Source organism: Phyllobates terribilis, unplaced genomic scaffold (genome assembly GCF_046119375.1).
Source record: "Phyllobates terribilis strain yellow unplaced genomic scaffold, ASM4611937v1 Scaffold_8__6_contigs__length_399053987, whole genome shotgun sequence".
Classification (NCBI taxonomy): domain Eukaryota; kingdom Metazoa; phylum Chordata; class Amphibia; order Anura; family Dendrobatidae; genus Phyllobates; species Phyllobates terribilis.
In genome coordinates, this window is record NW_027362768.1 from 348,738,722 (window position 1) to 348,764,391 (window position 25,670).

The 25,670-nt window shown below is 44.8% G+C and overlaps 15 non-coding genes across 15 annotated transcripts; all 15 read left to right on the forward strand.

Annotated features, from left to right (window-relative positions):
- The first annotated feature begins 488 nt into the window (after positions 1-488).
- LOC141159207 (U2 spliceosomal RNA) lies at positions 489-679 on the forward strand. The gene has a single exon (XR_012249218.1). It is a non-coding gene; the product is annotated as a U2 spliceosomal RNA (small nuclear RNA).
- Positions 680-1,796: 1,117 nt separating this feature from the next.
- On the forward strand, positions 1,797-1,987 carry LOC141159209 (U2 spliceosomal RNA). The gene has a single exon (XR_012249220.1). It is a non-coding gene; the product is annotated as a U2 spliceosomal RNA (small nuclear RNA).
- Positions 1,988-3,103: 1,116 nt separating this feature from the next.
- On the forward strand, positions 3,104-3,294 carry LOC141159211 (U2 spliceosomal RNA). Its single transcript, XR_012249221.1, has one exon. It is a non-coding gene; the product is annotated as a U2 spliceosomal RNA (small nuclear RNA).
- Positions 3,295-4,413: 1,119 nt separating this feature from the next.
- LOC141159212 (U2 spliceosomal RNA) lies at positions 4,414-4,604 on the forward strand. The gene has a single exon (XR_012249222.1). It is a non-coding gene; the product is annotated as a U2 spliceosomal RNA (small nuclear RNA).
- Positions 4,605-5,713: 1,109 nt separating this feature from the next.
- Positions 5,714-5,904, forward strand: LOC141159213 (U2 spliceosomal RNA). Its single transcript, XR_012249223.1, has one exon. It is a non-coding gene; the product is annotated as a U2 spliceosomal RNA (small nuclear RNA).
- Positions 5,905-7,020: 1,116 nt separating this feature from the next.
- Positions 7,021-7,211, forward strand: LOC141159214 (U2 spliceosomal RNA). The gene has a single exon (XR_012249224.1). It is a non-coding gene; the product is annotated as a U2 spliceosomal RNA (small nuclear RNA).
- A 6,108-nt stretch (positions 7,212-13,319) lies between these two features.
- Positions 13,320-13,503, forward strand: LOC141160197 (U2 spliceosomal RNA). The gene has a single exon (XR_012250154.1). It is a non-coding gene; the product is annotated as a U2 spliceosomal RNA (small nuclear RNA).
- A 1,112-nt stretch (positions 13,504-14,615) lies between these two features.
- LOC141159216 (U2 spliceosomal RNA) lies at positions 14,616-14,806 on the forward strand. Its single transcript, XR_012249226.1, has one exon. It is a non-coding gene; the product is annotated as a U2 spliceosomal RNA (small nuclear RNA).
- Positions 14,807-15,920: 1,114 nt separating this feature from the next.
- On the forward strand, positions 15,921-16,111 carry LOC141160586 (U2 spliceosomal RNA). The gene has a single exon (XR_012250341.1). It is a non-coding gene; the product is annotated as a U2 spliceosomal RNA (small nuclear RNA).
- Positions 16,112-17,221: 1,110 nt separating this feature from the next.
- Positions 17,222-17,412, forward strand: LOC141159217 (U2 spliceosomal RNA). Its single transcript, XR_012249227.1, has one exon. It is a non-coding gene; the product is annotated as a U2 spliceosomal RNA (small nuclear RNA).
- Positions 17,413-18,533: 1,121 nt separating this feature from the next.
- On the forward strand, positions 18,534-18,724 carry LOC141159741 (U2 spliceosomal RNA). The gene has a single exon (XR_012249740.1). It is a non-coding gene; the product is annotated as a U2 spliceosomal RNA (small nuclear RNA).
- A 1,115-nt stretch (positions 18,725-19,839) lies between these two features.
- Positions 19,840-20,030, forward strand: LOC141159218 (U2 spliceosomal RNA). Its single transcript, XR_012249228.1, has one exon. It is a non-coding gene; the product is annotated as a U2 spliceosomal RNA (small nuclear RNA).
- Positions 20,031-21,146: 1,116 nt separating this feature from the next.
- LOC141159219 (U2 spliceosomal RNA) lies at positions 21,147-21,337 on the forward strand. The gene has a single exon (XR_012249229.1). It is a non-coding gene; the product is annotated as a U2 spliceosomal RNA (small nuclear RNA).
- A 1,114-nt stretch (positions 21,338-22,451) lies between these two features.
- LOC141159220 (U2 spliceosomal RNA) lies at positions 22,452-22,642 on the forward strand. The gene has a single exon (XR_012249230.1). It is a non-coding gene; the product is annotated as a U2 spliceosomal RNA (small nuclear RNA).
- Positions 22,643-23,758: 1,116 nt separating this feature from the next.
- Positions 23,759-23,949, forward strand: LOC141159221 (U2 spliceosomal RNA). The gene has a single exon (XR_012249231.1). It is a non-coding gene; the product is annotated as a U2 spliceosomal RNA (small nuclear RNA).
- Positions 23,950-25,670: the final 1,721 nt, after the last annotated feature.

Consider the following 25,670-nt stretch of genomic DNA (forward strand, 5'->3'; position numbering starts at 1 on the left):
AGTGACATTCAGCCATCCAGGTATCCCGCCTGCAGTAGACGGAATGTGGCAATGGAACGCTGGCTGCGCGTGTCATAATAGGCTCTGAGCCTTTATATACCTGCGCACAGCAGCAGCCACCTTCAGTCTGCTGCTGGACAGCCAGCAGCAGCAGCAGCAGGAGAGGTAATTAATCAGCAACCCTCCTGCTAAGGGTAGACAGCTGCTCGTTCCACCCCCACCCCCCCCGCCTTAATTGGTTCTCCTCCCTTCCAACGGTGTTGAGGCGGGTGGGAACAGCCGGGGGTTGAGGGTACTGTGCTAAAAGAGGTGGAGTTATGCAGATCTAAAACGCGTGGATTGCAGCAGCAGCAAGCCGAAAAGTGCAGGCATGTGAGGGATCTAGAGGTTGACAGCATGTCTTCTTAACGGGAGTCCAGGTGGCCATCTCCACAAATGGACTTTTCAGAATCCTTGGGTGGCACCGTAGTCGGAAACCAATTCTGGTTATCGCTTCTCGGCCTTTTGGCTAAGATCAAGTGTAGTATCTGTTCTTATCAGTTTAATATCTGATACGTCCCCTATCTGGGGACCATATATTAAATGGATTTTTAGAACAGGGAGATGGAAAAAGAGCTTGCTCTGTCCACTCCACGCATTGACCTGGTATTGCAGTATCTCCAGGACCGGTGCACCCCTTCTTTAATGCAGTTTCTAAAATCAGAAAGAATTGAATTCAATGCTTTTTGTTCATTTGGCTTGTTTGTCGGATTTTGGGATGGACTCTTTGGCTTTGCTTTTCTTCTCCTCATTGGATTTTTCATGTTAAAAGTTGCAGAAGCCAGATGACAAGCTCATTTTGGTTCAACTTCAGCAACTGTGCATTGCATTGCCATGTAATGTAATGCAATGCTATCTATCTAGCTCTCCCTCTATACTTCCTTTTGGATAAACAGACATATTAGGCAAGCATTTTGGAGCTTTCACCTAAATAACTACAGGTGGTGAGATAAGCTGCACAATATAATTGACCTTTCAGTATATTGTTGCACACACACCATCTATTTAGCAAATGCCCTTGTTATCAACAGCAGCCTTTTAAGCTCACCTGAGCTAACAGGTATGTGAGCTGGTTACTCTGCTGCGCTTAAAATGTCTTTTTTGGTTTGCTACAATGCCTTTTCTGAAACGTTGTCTCCCTCTGCTGGAACACTGACTTCTTTCATTTAATGCCTGCAGACTATAAAAGAGAAACCAACCCAAAAAGTTTGGTTGATTAGTCTGTGGCATTCTTTTAAACTGTTGCTTATGGCGGTCTCTGTGAGCTTCTCAGTGACATTCAGCCATCCAGGTATCCCGCCTGCAGTAGACGGAATGTGGCAATGGAACGCTGGCTGCGCGTGTCATAATAGGCTCTGAGCCTTTATATACCTGCGCACAGCAGCAGCCACCTTCAGTCTGCTGCTGGACAGCCAGCAGCAGCAGCAGCAGGAGAGGTAATTAATCAGCAACCCTCCTGCTAAGGGTAGACAGCTGCTCGTTCCACCCCCCCCCCCCGCCTTAATTGGTTCTCCTCCCTTCCAACGGTGTTGAGGCGGGTGGGAACAGCCGGGGGTTGAGGGTACTGTGCTAAAAGAGGTGGAGTTATGCAGATCTAAAACGCGTGGATTGCAGCAGCAGCAAGCCGAAAAGTGCAGGCATGTGAGGTATCTAGAGGTTGACAGCATGTCTTCTTAACGGGAGTCCAGGTGGCCATCTCCACAAATGGACTTTTCAGAATCCTTGGGTGGCACCGTAGTCGGAAACCAATTCTGGTTATCGCTTCTCGGCCTTTTGGCTAAGATCAAGTGTAGTATCTGTTCTTATCAGTTTAATATCTGATACGTCCCCTATCTGGGGACCATATATTAAATGGATTTTTAGAACAGGGAGATGGAAAAAGAGCTTGCTCTGTCCACTCCACGCATTGACCTGGTATTGCAGTATCTCCAGGACCGGTGCACCCCTTCTTTAATGCAGTTTCTAAAATCAGAAAGAATTGAATTCAATGCTTTTTGTTCATTTGGCTTGTTTGTCGGATTTTGGGATGGACTCTTTGGCTTTGCTTTTCTTCTCCTCATTGGATTTTTCATGTTAAAAGTTGCAGAAGCCAGATGACAAGCTCATTTTGGTTCAACTTCAGCAACTGTGCATTGCATTGCCATGTAATGTAATGCAATGCTATCTATCTAGCTCTCCCTCTATACTTCCTTTTGGATAAACAGACATATTAGGCAAGCATTTTGGAGCTTTCACCTAAATAACTACAGGTGGTGAGATAAGCTGCACAATATAATTGACCTTTCAGTATATTGTTGCACACACACCATCTATTTAGCAAATGCCCTTGTTATCAACAGCAGCCTTTTAAACTCACCTGAGCTAACAGGTATGTGAGCTGGTTACTCTGCTGCGCTTAAAATGTCTTTTTTGGTTTGCTACAATGCCTTTTCTGAAACGTTGTCTCCCTCTGCTGGAACACTGACTTCTTTCATTTAATGCCTGCAGACTATAAAAGAGAAACCAACCCAAAAAGTTTGGTTGATTAGTCTGTGGCATTCTTTTAAACTGTTGCTTATGGCGGTCTCTGTGAGCTTCTCAGTGACATTCAGCCATCCAGGTATCCCGCCTGCAGTAGACGGATTGTGGCAATGGAACGCTGGCTGCGCGTGTCATAATAGGCTCTGAGCCTTTATATACCTGCGCACAGCAGCAGCCACCTTCAGTCTGCTGCTGGACAGCCAGCAGCAGCAGCAGCAGGAGAGGTAATTAATCAGCAACCCTCCTGCTAAGGGTAGACAGCTGCTCGTTCCACCCCCCCCCCCGCCTTAATTGGTTCTCCTCCCTTCCAACGGTGTTGAGGCGGGTGGGAACAGCCGGGGGTTGAGGGTACTGTGCTAAAAGAGGTGGAGTTATGCAGATCTAAAACGCGTGGATTGCAGCAGCAGCAAGCCGAAAAGTGCAGGCATGTGAGGGATCTAGACGTTGACAGCATGTGTTCTTAACGGGAGTCCAGGTGGCCATCTCCACAAATGGACTTTTCAGAATCCTTGGGTGGCACCGTAGTCGGAAACCAATTCTGGTTATCGCTTCTCGGCCTTTTGGCTAAGATCAAGTGTAGTATCTGTTCTTATCAGTTTAATATCTGATACGTCCCCTATCTGGGGACCATATATTAAATGGATTTTTAGAACAGGGAGATGGAAAAAGAGCTTGCTCTGTCCACTCCACGCATTGACCTGGTATTGCAGTATCTCCAGGACCGGTGCACCCCTTCTTTAATGCAGTTTCTAAAATCAGAAAGAATTGAATTCAATGCTTTTTGTTCATTTGGCTTGTTTGTCGGATTTTGGGATGGACTCTTTGGCTTTGCTTTTCTTCTCCTCATTGGATTTTTCATGTTAAAAGTTGCAGAAGCCAGATGACAAGCTCATTTTGGTTCAACTTCAGCAACTGTGCATTGCATTGCCATGTAATGTAATGCAATGCTATCTATCTAGCTCTCCCTCTATACTTCCTTTTGGATAAACAGACATATTAGGCAAGCATTTTGGAGCTTTCACCTAAATAACTACAGGTGGTGAGATAAGCTGCACAATATAATTGACCTTTCAGTATATTGTTGCACACACACCATCTATTTAGCAAATGCCCTTGTTATCAACAGCAGCCTTTTAAACTCACCTGAGCTAACAGGTATGTGAGCTGGTTACTCTGCTGCGCTTAAAATTTCTTTTTTGGTTTGCTACAATGCCTTTTCTGAAACGTTGTCTCCCTCTGCTGGAACACTGACTTCTTTCATTTAATGCCTGCAGACTATAAAAGAGAAACCAACCCAAAAAGTTTGGTTGATTAGTCTGTGGCATTCTTTTAAACTGTTGCTTATGGCGGTCTCTGTGAGCTTCTCAGTGACATTCAGCCATCCAGGTATCCCGCCTGCAGTAGACGGAATGTGGCAATGGAACGCTGGCTGCGCGTGTCATAATAGGCTCTGAGCCTTTATATACCTGCGCACAGCAGCAGCCACCTTCAGTCTGCTGCTGGACAGCCAGCAGCAGCAGCAGCAGGAGAGGTAATTAATCAGCAACCCTCCTGCTAAGGGTAGACAGCTGCTCGTTCCACCCCCCCCCCCCCCGCCTTAATTGGTTCTCCTCCCTTCCAACGGTGTTGAGGCGGGTGGGAACAGCCGGGGGTTGAGGGTACTGTGCTAAAAGAGGTGGAGTTATGCAGATCTAAAACGCGTGGATTGCAGCAGCAGCAAGCCGAAAAGTGCAGGCATGTGAGGGATCTAGAGGTTGACAGCATGTCTTCTTAACGGGAGTCCAGGTGGCCATCTCCACAAATGGACTTTTCAGAATCCTTGGGTGGCACCGTAGTCGGAAACCAATTCTGGTTATCGCTTCTCGGCCTTTTGGCTAAGATCAAGTGTAGTATCTGTTCTTATCAGTTTAATATCTGATACGTCCCCTATCTGGGGACCATATATTAAATGGATTTTTAGAACAGGGAGATGGAAAAAGAGCTTGCTCTGTCCACTCCACGCATTGACCTGGTATTGCAGTATCTCCAGGACCGGTGCACCCCTTCTTTAATGCAGTTTCTAAAATCAGAAAGAATTGAATTCAATGCTTTTTGTTCATTTGGCTTGTTTGTCGGATTTTGGGATGGACTCTTTGGCTTTGCTTTTCTTCTCCTCATTGGATTTTTCATGTTAAAAGTTGCAGAAGCCAGATGACAAGCTCATTTTGGTTCAACTTCAGCAACTGTGCATTGCATTGCCATGTAATGTAATGCAATGCTATCTATCTAGCTCTCCCTCTATACTTCCTTTTGGATAAACAGACATATTAGGCAAGCATTTTGGAGCTTTCACCTAAATAACTACAGGTGGTGAGATAAGCTGCACAATATAATTGACCTTTCAGTATATTGTTGCACACACACCATCTATTTAGCAAATGCCCTTGTTATCAACAGCAGCCTTTTAAACTCACCTGAGCTAACAGGTATGTGAGCTGGTTACTCTGCTGCGCTTAAAATTTCTTTTTTGGTTTGCTACAATGCCTTTTCTGAAACGTTGTCTCCCTCTGCTGGAACACTGACTTCTTTCATTTAATGCCTGCAGACTATAAAAGAGAAACCAACCCAAAAAGTTTGGTTGATTAGTCTGTGGCATTCTTTTAAACTGTTGCTTATGGCGGTCTCTGTGAGCTTCTCAGTGACATTCAGCCATCCAGGTATCCCGCCTGCAGTAGACGGAATGTGGCAATGGAACGCTGGCTGCGCGTGTCATAATAGGCTCTGAGCCTTTATATACCTGCGCACAGCAGCAGCCACCTTCAGTCTGCTGCTGGACAGCCAGCAGCAGCAGCAGAGGTAATTAATCAGCAACCCTCCTGCTAAGGGTAGACAGCTGCTCGTTCCACCCCCCCCCCGCCTTAATTGGTTCTCCTCCCTTCCAACGGTGTTGAGGCGGGTGGGAACAGCCGGGGGTTGAGGGTACTGTGCTAAAAGAGGTGGAGTTATGCAGATCTAAAACGCGTGGATTGCAGCAGCAGCAAGCCGAAAAGTGCAGGCATGTGAGGGATCTAGAGTTTGACAGCATGTCTTCTTAACGGGAGTCCAGGTGGCCATCTCCACAAATGGACTTTTCAGAATCCTTGGGTGGCACCGTAGTCGGAAACCAATTCTGGTTATCGCTTCTCGGCCTTTTGGCTAAGATCAAGTGTAGTATCTGTTCTTATCAGTTTAATATCTGATACGTCCCCTATCTGGGGACCATATATTAAATGGATTTTTAGAACAGGGAGATGGAAAAAGAGCTTGCTCTGTCCACTCCACGCATTGACCTGGTATTGCAGTATCTCCAGGACCGGTGCACCCCTTCTTTAATGCAGTTTCTAAAATCAGAAAGAATTGAATTCAATGCTTTTTGTTCATTTGGCTTGTTTGTCGGATTTTGGGATGGACTCTTTGGCTTTGCTTTTCTTCTCCTCATTGGATTTTTCATGTTAAAAGTTGCAGAAGCCAGATGACAAGCTCATTTTGGTTCAACTTCAGCAACTGTGCATTGCATTGCCATGTAATGTAATGCAATGCTATCTATCTAGCTCTCCCTCTATACTTCCTTTTGGATAAACAGACATATTAGGCAAGCATTTTGGAGCTTTCACCTAAATAACTACAGGTGGTGAGATAAGCTGCACAATATAATTGACCTTTCAGTATATTGTTGCACACACACCATCTATTTAGCAAATGCCCTTGTTATCAACAGCAGCCTTTTAAACTCACCTGAGCTAACAGGTATGTGAGCTGGTTACTCTGCTGCGCTTAAAATTTCTTTTTTGGTTTGCTACAATGCCTTTTCTGAAACGTTGTCTCCCTCTGCTGGAACACTGACTTCTTTCATTTAATGCCTGCAGACTATAAAAGAGAAACCAACCCAAAAAGTTTGGTTGATTAGTCTGTGGCATTCTTTTAAACTGTTGCTTATGGCGGTCTCTGTGAGCTTCTCAGTGACATTCAGCCATCCAGGTATCCCGCCTGCAGTAGACGGAATGTGGCAATGGAACGCTGGCTGCGCGTGTCATAATAGGCTCTGAGCCTTTATATACCTGCGCACAGCAGCAGCCACCTTCAGTCTGCTGCTGGACAGCCAGCAGCAGCAGCAGCAGGAGAGGTAATTAATCAGCAACCCTCCTGCTAAGGGTAGACAGCTGCTCGTTCCACCCCCCCCCCCGCCTTAATTGGTTCTCCTCCCTTCCAACGGTGTTGAGGCGGGTGGGAACAGCCGGGGGTTGAGGGTACTGTGCTAAAAGAGGTGGAGTTATGCAGATCTAAAACGCGTGGATTGCAGCAGCAGCAAGCCGAAAAGTGCAGGCATGTGAGGGATCTAGAGGTTGACAGCATGTCTTCTTAACGGGAGTCCAGGTGGCCATCTCCACAAATGGACTTTTCAGAATCCTTGGGTGGCACCGTAGTCGGAAACCAATTCTGGTTATCGCTTCTCGGCCTTTTGGCTAAGATCAAGTGTAGTATCTGTTCTTATCAGTTTAATATCTGATACGTCCCCTATCTGGGGACCATATATTAAATGGATTTTTAGAACAGGGAGATGGAAAAAGAGCTTGCTCTGTCCACTCCACGCATTGACCTGGTATTGCAGTATCTCCAGGACCGGTGCACCCCTTCTTTAATGCAGTTTCTAAAATCAGAAAGAATTGAATTCAATGCTTTTTGTTCATTTGGCTTGTTTGTCGGATTTTGGGATGGACTCTTTGGCTTTGCTTTTCTTCTCCTCATTGGATTTTTCATGTTAAAAGTTGCAGAAGCCAGATGACAAGCTCATTTTGGTTCAACTTCAGCAACTGTGCATTGCATTGCCATGTAATGTAATGCAATGCTATCTATCTAGCTCTCCCTCTATACTTCCTTTTGGATAAACAGACATATTAGGCAAGCATTTTGGAGCTTTCACCTAAATAACTACAGGTGGTGAGATAAGCTGCACAATATAATTGACCTTTCAGTATATTGTTGCACACACACCATCTATTTAGCAAATGCCCTTGTTATCAACAGCAGCCTTTTAAACTCACCTGAGCTAACAGGTATGTGAGCTGGTTACTCTGCTGCGCTTAAAATTTCTTTTTTGGTTTGCTACAATGCCTTTTCTGAAACGTTGTCTCCCTCTGCTGGAACACTGACTTCTTTCATTTAATGCCTGCAGACTATAAAAGAGAAACCAACCCAAAAAGTTTGGTTGATTAGTCTGTGGCATTCTTTTAAACTGTTGCTTATGGCGGTCTCTGTGAGCTTCTCAGTGACATTCAGCCATCCAGGTATCCCGCCTGCAGTAGACGGAATGTGGCAATGGAACGCTGGCTGCGCATGTCATAATAGGCTCTGAGCCTTTATATACCTGCGCACAGCAGCAGCCACCTTCAGTCTGCTGCTGGACAGCCAGCAGCAGCAGCAGCAGGAGAGGTAATTAATCAGCAACCCTCCTGCTAAGGGTAGACAGCTGCTCGTTCCACCCCCCCCCCCCGCCTTAATTGGTTCTCCTCCCTTCCAACGGTGTTGAGGCGGGTGGGAACAGCCGGGGGTTGAGGGTACTGTGCTAAAAGAGGTGGAGTTATGCAGATCTAAAACGCGTGGATTGCAGCAGCAGCAAGCCGAAAAGTGCAGGCATGTGAGGGATCTAGAGGTTGACAGCATGTCTTCTTAACGGGAGTCCAGGTGGCCATCTCCACAAATGGACTTTTCAGAATCCTTGGGTGGCACCGTAGTCGGAAACCAATTCTGGTTATCGCTTCTCGGCCTTTTGGCTCAGATCAAGTGTCTGGACATCAGGTTCCTTGAGTGCTAGCCCTCGGCCTTCCAGCATCGCCACTCCGGTGGCTTAAGCTGGATGCTGCTATAGGGGGAGAGTGAGGAGGAAACGGGAAGGCGATTTCCGTGGCTGACTATGGGAGTCAAGCTGAAATTTGCTGGGACCGGGGACCCCCGGGTCAAGAATGGATTTCGTATTGAGATTTCCGAGGAGAAGAAGGGACATTTTTCCATGTCCTACCTGGTGAATGCCATCTTCTATGAAGAATTGAAGATTAAGAAGTCGGACATTCTTTGCCTGCAGGAATTTAGAAGTCATGGAAGGTATGTGCTGGTTCTTTCTACTATGGCTGCTTGCCAAAATCTTTATAGAACCTTGAAAGGCCATACTGAGAACTCCCTCCTAGATGGACTCACTTTTACTGTCCTCTATTCAAAGGGGGATGTTCCTGTGGTTGTGTTTATGCACAATCCCTTTATCCCCCAGGAGGACATTACTGTATTCTTGAGGAGGCATTGTACTTATGTGCATTTTTCCCACAAGATCTCGAATGAAGAAGGCTTGTGGACTGGCAAATACAAGTACTTTGTTCGTTTTGCTACAGACCCCGAGGGGCCAGGGGGCATACATTATCCTCCTATGAGTTTCTCTATTGGGAGAGACACTGGTTTCTTGTACTTTCCTGATGCTCCTTTTTTCTGCAGAAGATGTAACAAGTATGGTCATGTCCAGGAGTCCTGCAGGTATCCGCCAACCTGCAGGAAGTGTAACACGTCTGGTCATATGGCGAAAGACTGCAAGAACCAGGTAAAGTGTGATGCTTGTGGTGAGGAGGGGCATGTTCTTAGGCAGTGTCAAGCTAGAACCACTCCTAAGTCTTTTGCTCAAGTGGTCGCGGAGGGGCCTGCTGTTCCTTCGACTTCTACTAGGGTTCCACAAGGTCCCCTTCCGGATGTCGGGGAGGCAATTGCTCCCCAAGAGGAAGAGGATGGCACTCAGATGGACGACATATTTGAAGATGCACAGCTTCAGCCTCCTGCGTCAGGAGGCTTTGACATGGTGATTCCAGAGGTGATGTCACCTTTCCCTCCCCAGTTTGGTGTCCGTGGAGAGGGGGAAATGGACTTGTCCAATTCTCCTGTCATATCTTGGTGCAATACTGCTTCAGAGGAGATCGGGGGCGGTGTCCAAGGGGACTTGTCTGCTGTCCGTTTCTCTGATGAGGAGGATCCTGATGTGGTCAAGAAGAAGCCAAGGACTGAGTGTTCATCCATTGCTGCCGTGTGTGATAGCCCGGTGGACTCTCGTGCTTACCCGTCAGATGTATTTTCTCCTGACATTGTTACATTTGGCATTCAGCCAGATGGTAATAGCTTTGCTTTGCTTGATGAAGGTTGAGTTGATGTTTTCTTTATTTTTTTTCAGGTTATGTGTGATCCCCTTTAGTTATGCCGCATCATTCTGGATGGGACATTGTGTCCCTTAATGTTAGGCAAATTAGATCTGTTACCCGAAGAACAACAGTTCTGGATTATCTAAAGGGTTTGAGTGCAGATGTCTATTGTCTACAAGAGTGTGGGATTACTGAATCTCCAGTGGATAAGGACTGGCCTTATGGCCAGTATGTTTGGTCGGGGTCCAGTTTTAACAAAAATGATGGTGTGGGGATTTTAGTTGGTAATAAGAATATTACTATTGATAGTTACACGGTTGTGGAGGTGGGTCGCTGCATTATTGTTTTTTTGAGTTATAGGGGGTGGAAGGTTAGAATGATTAATTTATATTGTCCTACTAAAAAAGAGGAGCGGCTTGCTCTTCTTGAGAAATTGAGTTTTTTTCTCCCTGGAAAAATTCCTACAGTTTTTGTTGGTGACTGTAATTGTGTCACAGAAGGTAATGTGGACATTACTGGAAAAAAGTTATCTCAACTTATTTCTGATTTTTCTTTCTTAGACGCTGCAATACTTGAGTATGGCATTCCACCACCGCCTACATATTATGCTGACCGTGGTAATATTTCATCGAGGATAGATAGGATGTTATTTTCCAAAAATATGGTTTGTTCAAGTTATGTTCAACATAAGGTACCTTTCTCTGATCATGAGTGTTTGCGTGGAGTTTTTAGTGCGAATGGGGACATGGTGTTTGGGGGTGGGGTTTGGAAATTGAATACGAGGTTGTTGGAGGATGAGGAGGTGATGAGTGAGTTGGAGAAAAGGTATGCAAGTTGGAGGTGGCGTAAGCGTGATTTTGGTAGTTTGCTTGAATGGTGGGATTGGGTGAAATTTCAGTTTAAAACTTTCTTTAAAAAATGGGGCTACAAAAAAGCTGCCAGATATCGTAATAGATTTAATGACTTAAGTAGACGGATTGATTGGTTGCGTGGGTGTGTTAGGAAAGGAATGGATATGTCTGATCAGCTTGAGGTTGCTAAGAATGAGTTAAAATGTCTTCTGGATGAAAAAGGTAAAGAGATTATTTACCGTACCAAGTTAGAGCATTTGGAAAAGAATGAAAAGTGCACCAGGTACTTTTTTAAAAAAATGAATGGAAGGAAGTTGGATTTGAGTGAAGTGGTAGGTGAAGATGGATCTAGTGTGGTTGGGAAGAATGTGTTGAATGAGGTGAATGGCTTCTATAGTAAGTTGTACGATGAGAAATGGATTGATCCTGGACTTGTGTCGCATGTATTGAGTGGTATGGAGAAGAGACTTGGTTCGGATGAATGTGATGCTTTGTGTGAGGATGTTATTTTGGATGAGGTGAGGAATGTTGTTATGAGTGCTAAAAAGAATAAGACGCCTGGGAAGGATGGGTTGCCTGTGGAGCTGTATGTGAAAGCTTGGGAGTTTTTGGGTAAGGACTTGACTGAGGTTTGTAGGTATATGTGGATGAATGGTGTTTTGTGTGACAGTATGAAAGAGGGTATAGTGGTTCTTGTGTTTAAGAAGGGTGAGAAAAAGCGTTTGGAGAACTGGAGACCCATATCATTGCTTAACGCTGATTATAAGGTCTACAGTAAATTGTTAGCAAATCGTATGCGTGAGGTGATTGGTAGGGTTGTGGAGGATGACCAAGTGTGTGCCGTGCCTGGTCGGAGTATAAGTGATAATTTGTTATTGTTAAGGGATATGCTTGGGGATTGTAAGACTAGAAAGCAGAAGTGTATGGTGTTAGCAATTGATTTCGAAAAGGCTTTTGATAGAGTTTCGCATGTGTTTCTGTTTAAAGTATTGGAGAGGATGGGTTTCCCTAGGGTTTTTCTGAATGGAGTTAAGTCTTTATATGATTATGTGTCAAGTGAGTTTTTAGTGAATGGATGGTTGTCTGACAAAGTGATGATTAGGTCTGGTGTAAGACAGGGGTGCCCTATGTCCCCTGTCTTGTTTGTATGTGTGATTGAGCCTTTGCTGTGTTTAGTGAGACGTGAGAAAATGATGAGAGGATTGTTAGTGCCTGGGAGTGGTGGTAAGCATGTGAAGGTGTTAGGTTACATGGATGATGTTGTGATGGTGAGTGAAAGTATGGCTTCAATGAGTAGGGTGAGGTTGCTTTTGGATTTTTTCTGTGGTGCATCAGGTTTTAGAGTTAACTGGACTAAGTGTAGTTTCAAATGCTTTGGAGATGACAGTATTCGTATGGAAGGTGTTAAGTATAAGGAGAGTGCAATTAAGATTTTAGGGGTATTTTTCAATGATGATCTGAAAGGAAATGAGAGTTGGGACGAGTGTGGTATGCGTGTTGAGCGAAAATTGAATTTTTGGAGAATGAGAGATCTTTCTTTGCGGGGCAAAGTTCTAGTTATCAAAGCAGTGATCTTACCCATTCTGCTTTTTGTGGCCATAATTTTTCCATCCCCTTTTAGGAAAGTGAAGAGAGTTGAGAAAATGATTTTTTCTTTTTTCTGGTGCAGCAAGATGGAGAAGCTGAAGAGGGAAAGCCTTTATAAGGCCTGCCAGCATGGTGGTTTGGGATTTCCTAATGTTGAGGTTTTTTTAGGGCTCCATTATATTAAGACGATTGTGGTATTGTTGGGTAAAGGTAATAAGGGTGCATGTATGGCAAGTTATTCTGCAGGATGGATGTTGTATGGGTTAGGTTGGAGAAAGAGGGATGCGAGAGTGCCTGTGTCTTTTAAGTGTCCGGTGTGGTATGAGGTGATTGAGAAGTTTGTCAAGAAGTATGATTTGCTGAGTGTGCCGGTGGATGAGTTTAGAATGACTAAGAGGGTGTATAGGAAATTGTGTGCAAATGAGGTCGAGTCTAATATTGTTGGTTTGAGAGGGAATGAGGTTGCGGATGCTTGGAGAAAGTTGGGTATGTATGGGATGTCCAACAAACAGAAGGATGTAGTGTGGATGGCGTTTCACAATATTCTTCCAGTGAGAGACGTTCAAAAGAAGAGAGGTTTGATTAGGTCGGATGTTTGTCCAAGAGATGGATGTAATGGTTGTGAGACGGTTATGCATCTGATGTGGAATTGTGATTTTGCGCAAGACGTGTGGAAATGTGTAGGGGGGTTGTGTAGGAGCTTGGCGGGAGTGACTTTTGTGGATTGGCGTGTGGTTATGTTTGGTATTGGTGCAAGTGGACGTGTAAAGGAGAGAGTTTTGTGGTTAATTATGGCTTGTGTGTTAGAAAGTTTGTGGGATGTGAGGAATCTTTGTGTATTTAAAAGGAAATCAATTACAGTAAATGAATGTATTAGGATTATTCTTTCTAGGCTATTTTTGATTTACAAGATGGATAGTAGTAGCGGTGGTGGAACAGATGCCGAGGGAATATGGAAATTTAAAAAGTGGAGGCATATTGTAAAATTTCAGTGATCTTTTGGTTTATATTAATAAGATGTTCTTCTTTCTGTAATATTAGGTTACTTTATGCTTAATAAATATGGCCATGATGATGAGAAGTTTTTTGCAACAGTTTTGGTATATCCTACTGATTTGCTATAAAACTAACCTGAATGGTTTAAAAAAAAAAAAAAAAAAAAAAAATCTGTTCTTATCAGTTTAATATCTGATACGTCCCCTATCTGGGGACCATATATTAAATGGATTTTTAGAACAGGGAGATGGAAAAAGAGCTTGCTCTGTCCACTCCACGCATTGACCTGGTATTGCAGTATCTCCAGGACCGGTGCACCCCTTCTTTAATGCAGTTTCTAAAATCAGAAAGAATTGAATTCAATGCTTTTTGTTCATTTGGCTTGTTTGTCGGATTTTGGGATGGACTCTTTGGCTTTGCTTTTCTTCTCCTCATTGGATTTTTCATGTTAAAAGTTGCAGAAGCCAGATGACAAGCTCATTTTGGTTCAACTTCAGCAACTGTGCATTGCATTGCCATGTAATGTAATGCAATGCTATCTATCTAGCTCTCCCTCTATACTTCCTTTTGGATAAACAGACATATTAGGCAAGCATTTTGGAGCTTTCACCTAAATAACTACAGGTGGTGAGATAAGCTGCACAATATAATTGACCTTTCAGTATATTGTTGCACACACACCATCTATTTAGCAAATGCCCTTGTTATCAACAGCAGCCTTTTAAACTCACCTGAGCTAACAGGTATGTGAGCTGGTTACTCTGCTGCGCTTAAAATTTCTTTTTTGGTTTGCTACAATGCCTTTTCTGAAACGTTGTCTCCCTCTGCTGGAACACTGACTTCTTTCATTTAATGCCTGCAGACTATAAAAGAGAAACCAACCCAAAAAGTTTGGTTGATTAGTCTGTGGCATTCTTTTAAACTGTTGCTTATGGCGGTCTCTGTGAGCTTCTCAGTGACATTCAGCCATCCAGGTATCCCGTTTGCAGTAGACGGAATGTGGCAAAGGAACGCTGGCTGCGCGTGTCATAATAGGCTCTAAGCCTTTATATACCTGCGCACAGCAGCAGCCACCTTCAGTCTGCTGCTGGACAGCCAGCAGCAGCAGCAGGAGAGGTAATTAATCAGCAACCCTCCTGCTAAGGGTAGACAGCTGCTCGTTCCACCCCCCCCCCGCCTTAATTGGTTCTCCTCCCTTCCAACGGTGTTGAGGCGGGTGGGAACAGCCGGGGGTTGAGGGTACTGTGCTAAAAGAGGTGGAGTTATGCAGATCTAAAACGCGTGGATTGCAGCAGCAGCAAGCCGAAAAGTGCAGGCATGTGAGGGATCTAGAGGTTGACAACATGTCTTCTTAACGGGAGTCCAGGTGGCCATCTCCACAAATGGACTTTTCAGAATCCTTGGGTGGCACCGTAGTCGGAAACCAATTCTGGTTATCGCTTCTCGGCCTTTTGGCTAAGATCAAGTGTAGTATCTGTTCTTATCAGTTTAATATCTGATACGTCCCCTATCTGGGGACCATATATTAAATGGATTTTTAGAACAGGGAGATGGAAAAAGAGCTTGCTCTGTCCACTCCACGCATTGACCTGGTATTGCAGTATCTCCAGGACCGGTGCACCCCTTCTTTAATGCAGTTTCTAAAATCAGAAAGAATTGAATTCAATGCTTTTTGTTCATTTGGCTTGTTTGTCGGATTTTGGGATGGACTCTTTGGCTTTGCTTTTCTTCTCCTCATTGGATTTTTCATGTTAAAAGTTGCAGAAGCCAGATGACAAGCTCATTTTGGTTCAACTTCAGCAACTGTGCATTGCATTGCCATGTAATGTAATGCAATGCTATCTATCTAGCTCTCCCTCTATACTTCCTTTTGGATAAACAGACATATTAGGCAAGCATTTTGGAGCTTTCACCTAAATAACTACAGGTGGTGAGATAAGCTGCACAATATAATTGACCTTTCAGTATATTGTTGCACACACACCATCTATTTAGCAAATGCCCTTGTTATCAACAGCAGCCTTTTAAACTCACCTGAGCTAACAGGTATGTGAGCTGGTTACTCTGCTGCGCTTAAAATTTCTTTTTTGGTTTGCTACAATGCCTTTTCTGAAACGTTGTCTCCCTCTGCTGGAACACTGACTTCTTTCATTTAATGCCTGCAGACTATAAAAGAGAAACCAACCCAAAAAGTTTGGTTGATTAGTCTGTGGCATTCTTTTAAACTGTTGCTTATGGCGGTCTCTGTGAGCTTCTCAGTGACATTCAGCCATCCAGGTATCCCGCCTGCAGTAGACGGAATGTGGCAATGGAACGCTGGCTGCGCGTGTCATAATAGGCTCTGAGCCTTTATATACCTGCGCACAGCAGCAGCCACCTTCAGTCTGCTGCTGGACAGCCAGCAGCAGCAGCAGCAGGAGAGGTAATTAATCAGCAACCCTCCTGCTAAGGGTAGACAGCTGCTCGTTCCACCCCCACCCGCCTTAATTGGTTCTCCTCCCTTCCAACGGTGTTGAGGCGGGTGGGAACAGCCGGGGGTTGAGGGTACTGTGCTAAAAGAGGTGGAGTTATGCAGATCTAAAACGCGTGGATTGCAGCAGCAGCAAGCCGAAAAGTGCAGGCATGTGAGGGATCTAGAGGTTGACAGCATGTCTTCTTAACGGGAGTCCAGGTGGCCATCTCCACAAATGGACTTTTCAGAATCCTTGGGTGGCACCGTAGTCGGAAACCAATTCTGGTTATCGCTTCTCGGCCTTTTGGCTAAGATCAAGTGTAGTATCTGTTCTTATCAGTTTAATATCTGATACGTCCCCTATCTGGGGACCATATATTAAATGGATTTTTAGAACAGGGAGATGGAAATAGAGCTTGCTCTGTCCACTCCACGCATTGACCTGGTATTGCAGTATCTCCAGGACCGGTGCACCCCTTCTTTAATGCAGTTTCTAAAATCAGAAAGAATTGAATTCAATGCTTTTTGTTCATTTGGCTTGTTTGTCGGATTTTGGGATGGACTCTTTGGCTTTGCTTTTCTTCTCCTCATTGGATTTTTCATGTTAAAAGTTGCAGAAGCCAGATGACAAGCTCATTTTGGTTCAACTTCAGCAACTGTGCATTGCATTGCCATGTAATGTAATGCAATGCTATCTATCTAGCTCTCCCTCTATACTTCCTTTTGGATAACAGACATATTAGGCAAGCATTTTGGAGCTTTCACCTAAATAACTACAGGTGGTGAGATAAGCTGCACAATATAATTGACCTTTCAGTATATTGTTGCACACACACCATCTATTTAGCAAATGCCCTTGTTATCAACAGCAGCCTTTTAAACTCACCTGAGCTAACAGGTATGTGAGCTGGTTACTCTGCTGCGCTTAAAATTTCTTTTTTGGTTTGCTACAATGCCTTTTCTGAAACGTTGTCTCCCTCTGCTGGAACACTGACTTCTTTCATTTAATGCCTGCAGACTATAAAAGAGAAACCAACCCAAAAAGTTTGGTTGATTAGTCTGTGGCATTCTTTTAAACTGTTGCTTATGGCGGTCTCTGTGAGCTTCTCAGTGACATTCAGCCATCCAGGTATCCCGCCTGCAGTAGACGGAATGTGGCAATGGAACGCTGGCTGCGCGTGTCATAATAGGCTCTGAGCCTTTATATACCTGCGCACAGCAGCAGCCACCTTCAGTCTGCTGCTGGACAGCCAGCAGCAGCAGCAGGAGAGGTAATTAATCAGCAACCCTCCTGCTAAGGGTAGACAGCTGCTCGTTCCACCCCCCCCCGCCTTAATTGGTTCTCCTCCCTTCCAACGGTGTTGAGGCGGGTGGGAACAGCCGGGGGTTGAGGGTACTGTGCTAAAAGAGGTGGAGTTATGCAGATCTAAAACGCGTGGATTGCAGCAGCAGCAAGCCGAAAAGTGCAGGCATGTGAGGGATCTAGAGGTTGACAGCATGTCTTCTTAACGGGAGTCCAGGTGGCCATCTCCACAAATGGACTTTTCAGAATCCTTGGGTGGCACCGTAGTCGGAAACCAATTCTGGTTATCGCTTCTCGGCCTTTTGGCTAAGATCAAGTGTAGTATCTGTTCTTATCAGTTTAATATCTGATACGTCCCCTATCTGGGGACCATATATTAAATGGATTTTTAGAACAGGGAGATGGAAAAAGAGCTTGCTCTGTCCACTCCACGCATTGACCTGGTATTGCAGTATCTCCAGGACCGGTGCACCCCTTCTTTAATGCAGTTTCTAAAATCAGAAAGAATTGAATTCAATGCTTTTTGTTCATTTGGCTTGTTTGTCGGATTTTGGGATGGACTCTTTGGCTTTGCTTTTCTTCTCCTCATTGGATTTTTCATGTTAAAAGTTGCAGAAGCCAGATGACAAGCTCATTTTGGTTCAACTTCAGCAACTGTGCATTGCATTGCCATGTAATGTAATGCAATGCTATCTATCTAGCTCTCCCTCTATACTTCCTTTTGGATAAACAGACATATTAGGCAAGCATTTTGGAGCTTTCACCTAAATAACTACAGGTGGTGAGATAAGCTGCACAATATAATTGACCTTTCAGTATATTGTTGCACACACACCATCTATTTAGCAAATGCCCTTGTTATCAACAGCAGCCTTTTAAACTCACCTGAGCTAACAGGTATGTGAGCTGGTTACTCTGCTGCGCTTAAAATTTCTTTTTTGGTTTGCTACAATGCCTTTTCTGAAACGTTGTCTCCCTCTGCTGGAACACTGACTTCTTTCATTTAATGCCTGCAGACTATAAAAGAGAAACCAACCCAAAAAGTTTGGTTGATTAGTCTGTGGCATTCTTTTAAACTGTTGCTTATGGCGGTCTCTGTGAGCTTCTCAGTGACATTCAGCCATCCAGGTATCCCGCCTGCAGTAGACGGAATGTGGCAATGGAACGCTGGCTGCGCGTGTCATAATAGGCTCTGAGCCTTTATATACCTGCGCACAGCAGCAGCCACCTTCAGTCTGCTGCTGGACAGCCAGCAGCAGCAGCAGCAGCAGGAGAGGTAATTAATCAACAACCCTCCTGCTAAGGGTAGACAGCTGCTCGTTCCACCCCCCCCCCCCCGCCTTAATTGGTTCTCCTCCCTTCCAACGGTGTTGAGGCGGGTGGGAACAGCCAGGGGTTGAGGGTACTGTGCTAAAAGAGGTGGAGTTATGCAGATCTAAAACGCGTGGATTGCAGCAGCAGCAAGCCGAAAAGTGCAGGCATGTGAGGGATCTAGAGGTTGACAGCATGTCTTCTTAACGGGAGTCCAGGTGGCCATCTCCACAAATGGACTTTTCAGAATCCTTGGGTGGCACCGTAGTCGGAAACCAATTCTGGTTATCGCTTCTCGGCCTTTTGGCTAAGATCAAGTGTAGTATCTGTTCTTATCAGTTTAATATCTGATACGTCCCCTATCTGGGGACCATATATTAAATGGATTTTTAGAACAGGGAGATGGAAAAAGAGCTTGCTCTGTCCACTCCACACATTGACCTGGTATTGCAGTATCTCCAGGACCGGTGCACCCCTTCTTTAATGCAGTTTCTAAAATCAGAAAGAATTGAATTCAATGCTTTTTGTTCATTTGGCTTGTTTGTCGGATTTTGGGATGGACTCTTTGGCTTTGCTTTTCTTCTCCTCATTGGATTTTTCATGTTAAAAGTTGCAGAAGCCAGATGACAAGCTCATTTTGGTTCAACTTCAGCAACTGTGCATTGCATTGCCATGTAATGTAATGCAATGCTATCTATCTAGCTCTCCCTCTATACTTCCTTTTGGATAAACAGACATATTAGGCAAGCATTTTGGAGCTTTCACCTAAATAACTACAGGTGGTGAGATAAGCTGCACAATATAATTGACCTTTCAGTATATTGTTGCACACACACCATCTATTTAGCAAATGCCCTTGTTATCAACAGCAGCCTTTTAAACTCACCTGAGCTAACAGGTATGTGAGCTGGTTACTCTGCTGCACTTAAAATTTCTTTTTTGGTTTGCTACAATGCCTTTTCTGAAACGTTGTCTCCCTCTGCTGGAACACTGACTTCTTTCATTTAATGCCTGCAGACTATAAAAGAGAAACCAACCCAAAAAGTTTGGTTGATTAGTCTGTGGCATTCTTTTAAACTGTTGCTTATGGCGGTCTCTGTGAGCTTCTCAGTGACATTCAGCCATCCAGGTATCCCGCCTGCAGTAGACGGAATGTGGCAATGGAACGCTGGCTGCGCGTGTCATAATAGGCTCTGAGCCTTTATATACCTGCGCACAGCAGCAGCCACCTTCAGTCTGCTGCTGGACAGCCAGCAGCAGTAGCAGCAGGAGAGGTAATTAATCAGCAACCCTCCTGCTAAGGGTAGACAGCTGCTCGTTCCACCCCCCCCCCGCCTTAATTGGTTCTCCTCCCTTCCAACGGTGTTGAGGCGGGTGGGAACAGCCGGGGGTTGAGGGTACTGTGCTAAAAGAGGTGGAGTTATGCAGATCTAAAACGCGTGGATTGCAGCAGCAGCAAGCCGAAAAGTGCAGGCATGTGAGGGATCTAGAGGTTGACAGCATGTCTTCTTAACGGGAGTCCAGGTGGCCATCTCCACAAATGGACTTTTCAGAATCCTTGGGTGGCACCGTAGTCGGAAACCAATTCTGGTTATCGCTTCTCGGCCTTTTGGCTAAGATCAAGTGTAGTATCTGTTCTTATCAGTTTAATATCTGATACGTCCCCTATCTGGGGACCATATATTAAATGGATTTTTAGAACAGGGAGATGGAAAAAGAGCTTGCTCTGTCCACTCCACGCATTGACCTGGTATTGCAGTATCTCCAGGACCGGTGCACCCCTTCTTTAATGCAGTTTCTAAAATCAGAAAGAATTGAATTCAATGCTTTTTGTTCATTTGGCTTGTTTGTCGGATTTTGGGATGGACTCTTTGGCTTTGCTTTTCTTCTCCTCATTGGATTTTTCATGTTAAAAGTTGCAGAAGCCAGATGACAAGCTCATTTTGGTTCAACTTCAGCAACTGTGCATTGCATTGCCATGTAATGTAATGCAATGCTATCTATCTAGCTCTCCCTCTATACTTCCTTTTGGATAAACAGACATATTAGGCAAGCATTTTGGAGCTTTCACCTAAATAACTACAGGTGGTGAGATAAGCTGCACAATATAATTGACCTTTCAGTATATTGTTGCACACACACCATCTATTTAGCAAATGCCCTTGTTATCAACAGCAGCCTTTTAAACTCACCTGAGCTAACAGGTATGTGAGCTGGTTACTCTGCTGCGCTTAAAATTTCTTTTTTGGTTTGCTACAATGCCTTTTCTGAAACGTTGTCTCCCTCTGCTGGAACACTGACTTCTTTCATTTAATGCCTGCAGACTATAAAAGAGAAACCAACCCAAAAAGTTTGGTTGATTAGTCTGTGGCATTCTTTTAAACTGTTGCTTATGGCGGTCTCTGTGAGCTTCTCAGTGACATTCAGCCATCCAGGTATCCCGCCTGCAGTAGACGGAATGTGGCAATGGAACGCTGGCTGCGCGTGTCATAATAGGCTCTGAGCCTTTATATACCTGCGCACAGCAGCAGCCACCTTCAGTCTGCTGCTGGACAGCCAGCAGCAGCAGCAGCAGGAGAGGTAATTAATCAGCAACCCTCCTGCTAAGGGTAGACAGCTGCTCGTTCCACCCCCCCCCCCGCCTTAATTGGTTCTCCTCCCTTCCAACGGTGTTGAGGCGGGTGGGAACAGCCGGGGGTTGAGGGTACTGTGCTAAAAGAGGTGGAGTTATGCAGATCTAAAACGCGTGGATTGCAGCAGCAGCAAGCCGAAAAGTGCAGGCATGTGAGGGATCTAGAGGTTGACAGCATGTCTTCTTAACGGGAGTCCAGGTGGCCATCTCCACAAATGGACTTTTCAGAATCCTTGGGTGGCACCGTAGTCGGAAACCAATTCTGGTTATCGCTTCTCGGCCTTTTGGCTAAGATCAAGTGTAGTATCTGTTCTTATCAGTTTAATATCTGATACGTCCCCTATCTGGGGACCATATATTAAATGGATTTTTAGAACAGGGAGATGGAAAAAGAGCTTGCTCTGTCCACTCCACGCATTGACCTGGTATTGCAGTATCTCCAGGACCGGTGCACCCCTTCTTTAATGCAGTTTCTAAAATCAGAAAGAATTGAATTCAATGCTTTTTGTTCATTTGGCTTGTTTGTCGGATTTTGGGATGGACTCTTTGGCTTTGCTTTTCTTCTCCTCATTGGATTTTTCATGTTAAAAGTTGCAGAAGCCAGATGACAAGCTCATTTTGGTTCAACTTCAGCAACTGTGCATTGCATTGCCATGTAATGTAATGCAATGCTATCTATCTAGCTCTCCCTCTATACTTCCTTTTGGATAAACAGACATATTAGGCAAGCATTTTGGAGCTTTCACCTAAATAACTACAGGTGGTGAGATAAGCTGCACAATATAATTGACCTTTCAGTATATTGTTGCACACACACCATCTATTTAGCAAATGCCCTTGTTATCAACAGCAGCCTTTTAAACTCACCTGAGCTAACAGGTATGTGAGCTGGTTACTCTGCTGCGCTTAAAATTTCTTTTTTGGTTTGCTACAATGCCTTTTCTGAAACGTTGTCTCCCTCTGCTGGAACACTGACTTCTTTCATTTAATGCCTGCAGACTATAAAAGAGAAACCAACCCAAAAAGTTTGGTTGATTAGTCTGTGGCATTCTTTTAAACTGTTGCTTATGGCGGTCTCTGTGAGCTTCTCAGTGACATTCAGCCATCCAGGTATCCCGCCTGCAGTAGACGGAATGTGGCAATGGAACGCTGGCTGCGCGTGTCATAATAGGCTCTGAGCCTTTAAATACCTGCGCACAGCAGCAGCCACCTTCAGTCTGCTGCTGGACAGCCAGCAGCAGCAGCAGGAGAGGTAATTAATCAGCAACCCTCCTGCTAAGGGTAGACAGCTGCTCGTTCCACCCCCCCCCCCCGCCTTAATTGGTTCTCCTCCCTTCCAACGGTGTTGAGGCGGGTGGGAACAGCCGGGGGTTGAGGGTACTGTGCTAAAAGAGGTGGAGTTATGCAGATCTAAAACGCGTGGATTGCAGCAGCAGCAAGCCGAAAAGTGCAGGCATGTGAGGGATCTAGAGGTTGACAGCATGTCTTCTTAACGGGAGTCCAGGTGGCCATCTCCACAAATGGACTTTTCAGAATCCTTGGGTGGCACCGTAGTCGGAAACCAATTCTGGTTATCGCTTCTCGGCCTTTTGGCTAAGATCAAGTGTAGTATCTGTTCTTATCAGTTTAATATCTGATACGTCCCCTATCTGGGGACCATATATTAAATGGATTTTTAGAACAGGGAGATGGAAAAAGAGCTTGCTCTGTCCACTCCACGCATTGACCTGGTATTGCAGTATCTCCAGGACCGGTGCACCCCTTCTTTAATGCAGTTTCTAAAATCAGAAAGAATTGAATTCAATGCTTTTTGTTCATTTGGCTTGTTTGTCGGATTTTGGGATGGACTCTTTGGCTTTGCTTTTCTTCTCCTCATTGGATTTTTCATGTTAAAAGTTGCAGAAGCCAGATGACAAGCTCATTTTGGTTCAACTTCAGCAACTGTGCATTGCATTGCCATGTAATGTAATGCAATGCTATCTATCTAGCTCTCCCTCTATACTTCCTTTTGGATAAACAGACATATTAGGCAATCATTTTGGAGCTTTCACCTAAATAACTACAGGTGGTGAGATAAGCTGCACAATATAATTGACCTTTCAGTATATTGTTGCACACACACCATCTATTTAGCAAATGCCCTTGTTATCAACAGCAGCCTTTTAAACTCACCTGAGCTAACAGGTATGTGAGCTGGTTACTCTGCTGCGCTTAAAATTTCTTTTTTGGTTTGCTACAATGCCTTTTCTGAAACGTTGTCTCCCTCTGCTGGAACACTGACTTCTTTCATTTAATGCCTGCAGACTATAAAAGAGAAACCAACCCAAAAAGTTTGGTTGATTAGTCTGTGGCATTCTTTTAAACTGTTGCTTATGGCGGTCTCTGTGAGCTTCTCAGTGACATTCAGCCATCCAGGTATCCCGCCTGCAGTAGACGGAATGTGGCAATGGAACGCTGCCTGCGCGTGTCATAATAGGCTCTGAGCCTTTATATACCTGCGCACAGCAGCAGCCACCTTCAGTCTGCTGCTGGACAGCCAGCAGCAGCAGCAGCAGGAGAGGTAATTAATCAGCAACCCTCCTGCTAAGGGTAGACAGCTGCTCGTTCCACCCCCCCCCCCGCCTTAATTGGTTCTCCTCCCTTCCAACGGTGTTGAGGCGGGTGGGAACAGCCGGGGGTTGAGGGTACTGTGCTAAAAGAGGTGGAGTTATGCAGATCTAAAACGTGTGGATTGCAGCAGCAGCAAGCCGAAAAGTGCAGGCATGTGAGGGATCTAGAGGTTGACAGCATGTCTTCTTAACGGGAGTCCAGGTGGCCATCTCCACAAATGGACTTTTCAGAATCCTTGGGTGGCACCGTAGTCGGAAACCAATTCTGGTTATCGCTTCTCGGCCTTTTGGCTAAGATCAAGTGTAGTATCTGTTCTTATCAGTTTAATATCTGATACGTCCCCTATCTGGGGACCATATATTAAATGGATTTTTAGAACAGGGAGATGGAAAAAGAGCTTGCTCTGTCCACTCCACGCATTGACCTGGTATTGCAGTATCTCCAGGACCGGTGCACCCCTTCTTTAATGCAGTTTCTAAAATCAGAAAGAATTGAATTCAATGCTTTTTGTTCATTTGGCTTGTTTGTCGGATTTTGGGATGGACTCTTTGGCTTTGCTTTTCTTCTCCTCATTGGATTTTTCATGTTAAAAGTTGCAGAAGCCAGATGACAAGCTCATTTTGGTTCAACTTCAGCAACTGTGCATTGCATTGCCATGTAATGTAATGCAATGCTATCTATCTAGCTCTCCCTCTATACTTCCTTTTGGATAAACAGACATATTAGGCAAGCATTTTGGAGCTTTCACCTAAATAACTACAGGTGGTGAGATAAGCTGCACAATATAATTGACCTTTCAGTATATTGTTGCACACACACCATTGTTAATGAGTTAAATCTGTGCAGATCTAAGCAGATACGTCCCTATATATTGAGACTTCCTTAAGGGGCAGCATTTATGCGGGGGCATTTATGCATATAGCATTTATGCATACTTTATCGAAGTGCCATAATTTAGCAAAGTGCCCTGGCAGTTAGAAAATGGCAGTTGGACAGGGCAGGAGACAGGTAAGACATGCAAGACAAACCAACAAACTTGCTTACAGATCATCTTTTTGGCAAACAGTATTCACCATTTGTATCTGTGCCATTTATTTTCTGGTTGCTACAATCATCCACATTCACCGTTCTCCCACAAATGCGGCACACTTCATCCATATTAATCCCTCACTCCTCTCTTCTCCTATGTACAGTTGTCATGCTCTCTTCACAATGTTATACCACGCAGATCCATTCATTCCCACCATACAACGCAGGAAACGCTCTCACAAATCACTCAATCATCTGCTCACTCTCTGTATCTTCCTTCTATTAGTCGCAGGTGATATTTCTCCCAACCCAGGACCCTCCAGTAATAATAACACTAACTCTTTCCCTGTTACATTCAGAAACCCTGCTAATCTCATTAATATTCCCTGCATATCTTCTGTCTCATTCAACTGTGCCCTTTGGAATGCGCGCTCAGCTTGTAATAAACTCTCTTACATCCATGACTTTTTCCTCTCTAATTCCCTCAACCTTCTGGCTCTCACTGAAACCTGGATCCAGCAGTCGGACACCACCGCCGCTGCAGCTCTCTCCTATGGTGGCCTACATTTCTCTCATACCCCGCGACCTGACAACAGATCAGGTGGAGGTGTTGGTCTGCTTCTTTCAACAAAATGTACTTTTCAGGTTATCCCCCCTGTACCCTCCCTTATCTTCCCGTCCTTTGAGGCCCACACAGTCAGACTCTACCGGCCCTTCTCCCTGCGAGTGGCGGTTGTCTATCGCCCCCCAGGTCCCCCCCGTCAATTCCTGGATCACTTTGCTGCCTGGCTTACAAATTTTCTATCCTGCGACATTCCCACGATAATCATGGGAGACTTTAACATCCCAATTGGCGATCCTCTTTCCCCATCTGCCACGCATCTTTTATCATTAACCTCCTCCTTCGGCCTTTCACAGCTTGCTAATTCTCCTACACATGAGGACGGGAACACATTGGACCTGATCTTCTCCCGGCTTTGCTCAGTACATGACTTTACTAACTCTCCCCTTCCACTCTCTGACCATAATCTTCTTTCATTCTCTGTCAAGAACTGTGACTCTGCTCAAGACACTCCCACCGTCCACACTTATAGAAATTTACGCGCCATTAACACCCAGAAATTTATAAAAAGGTTGCAATCATCATTGGCCC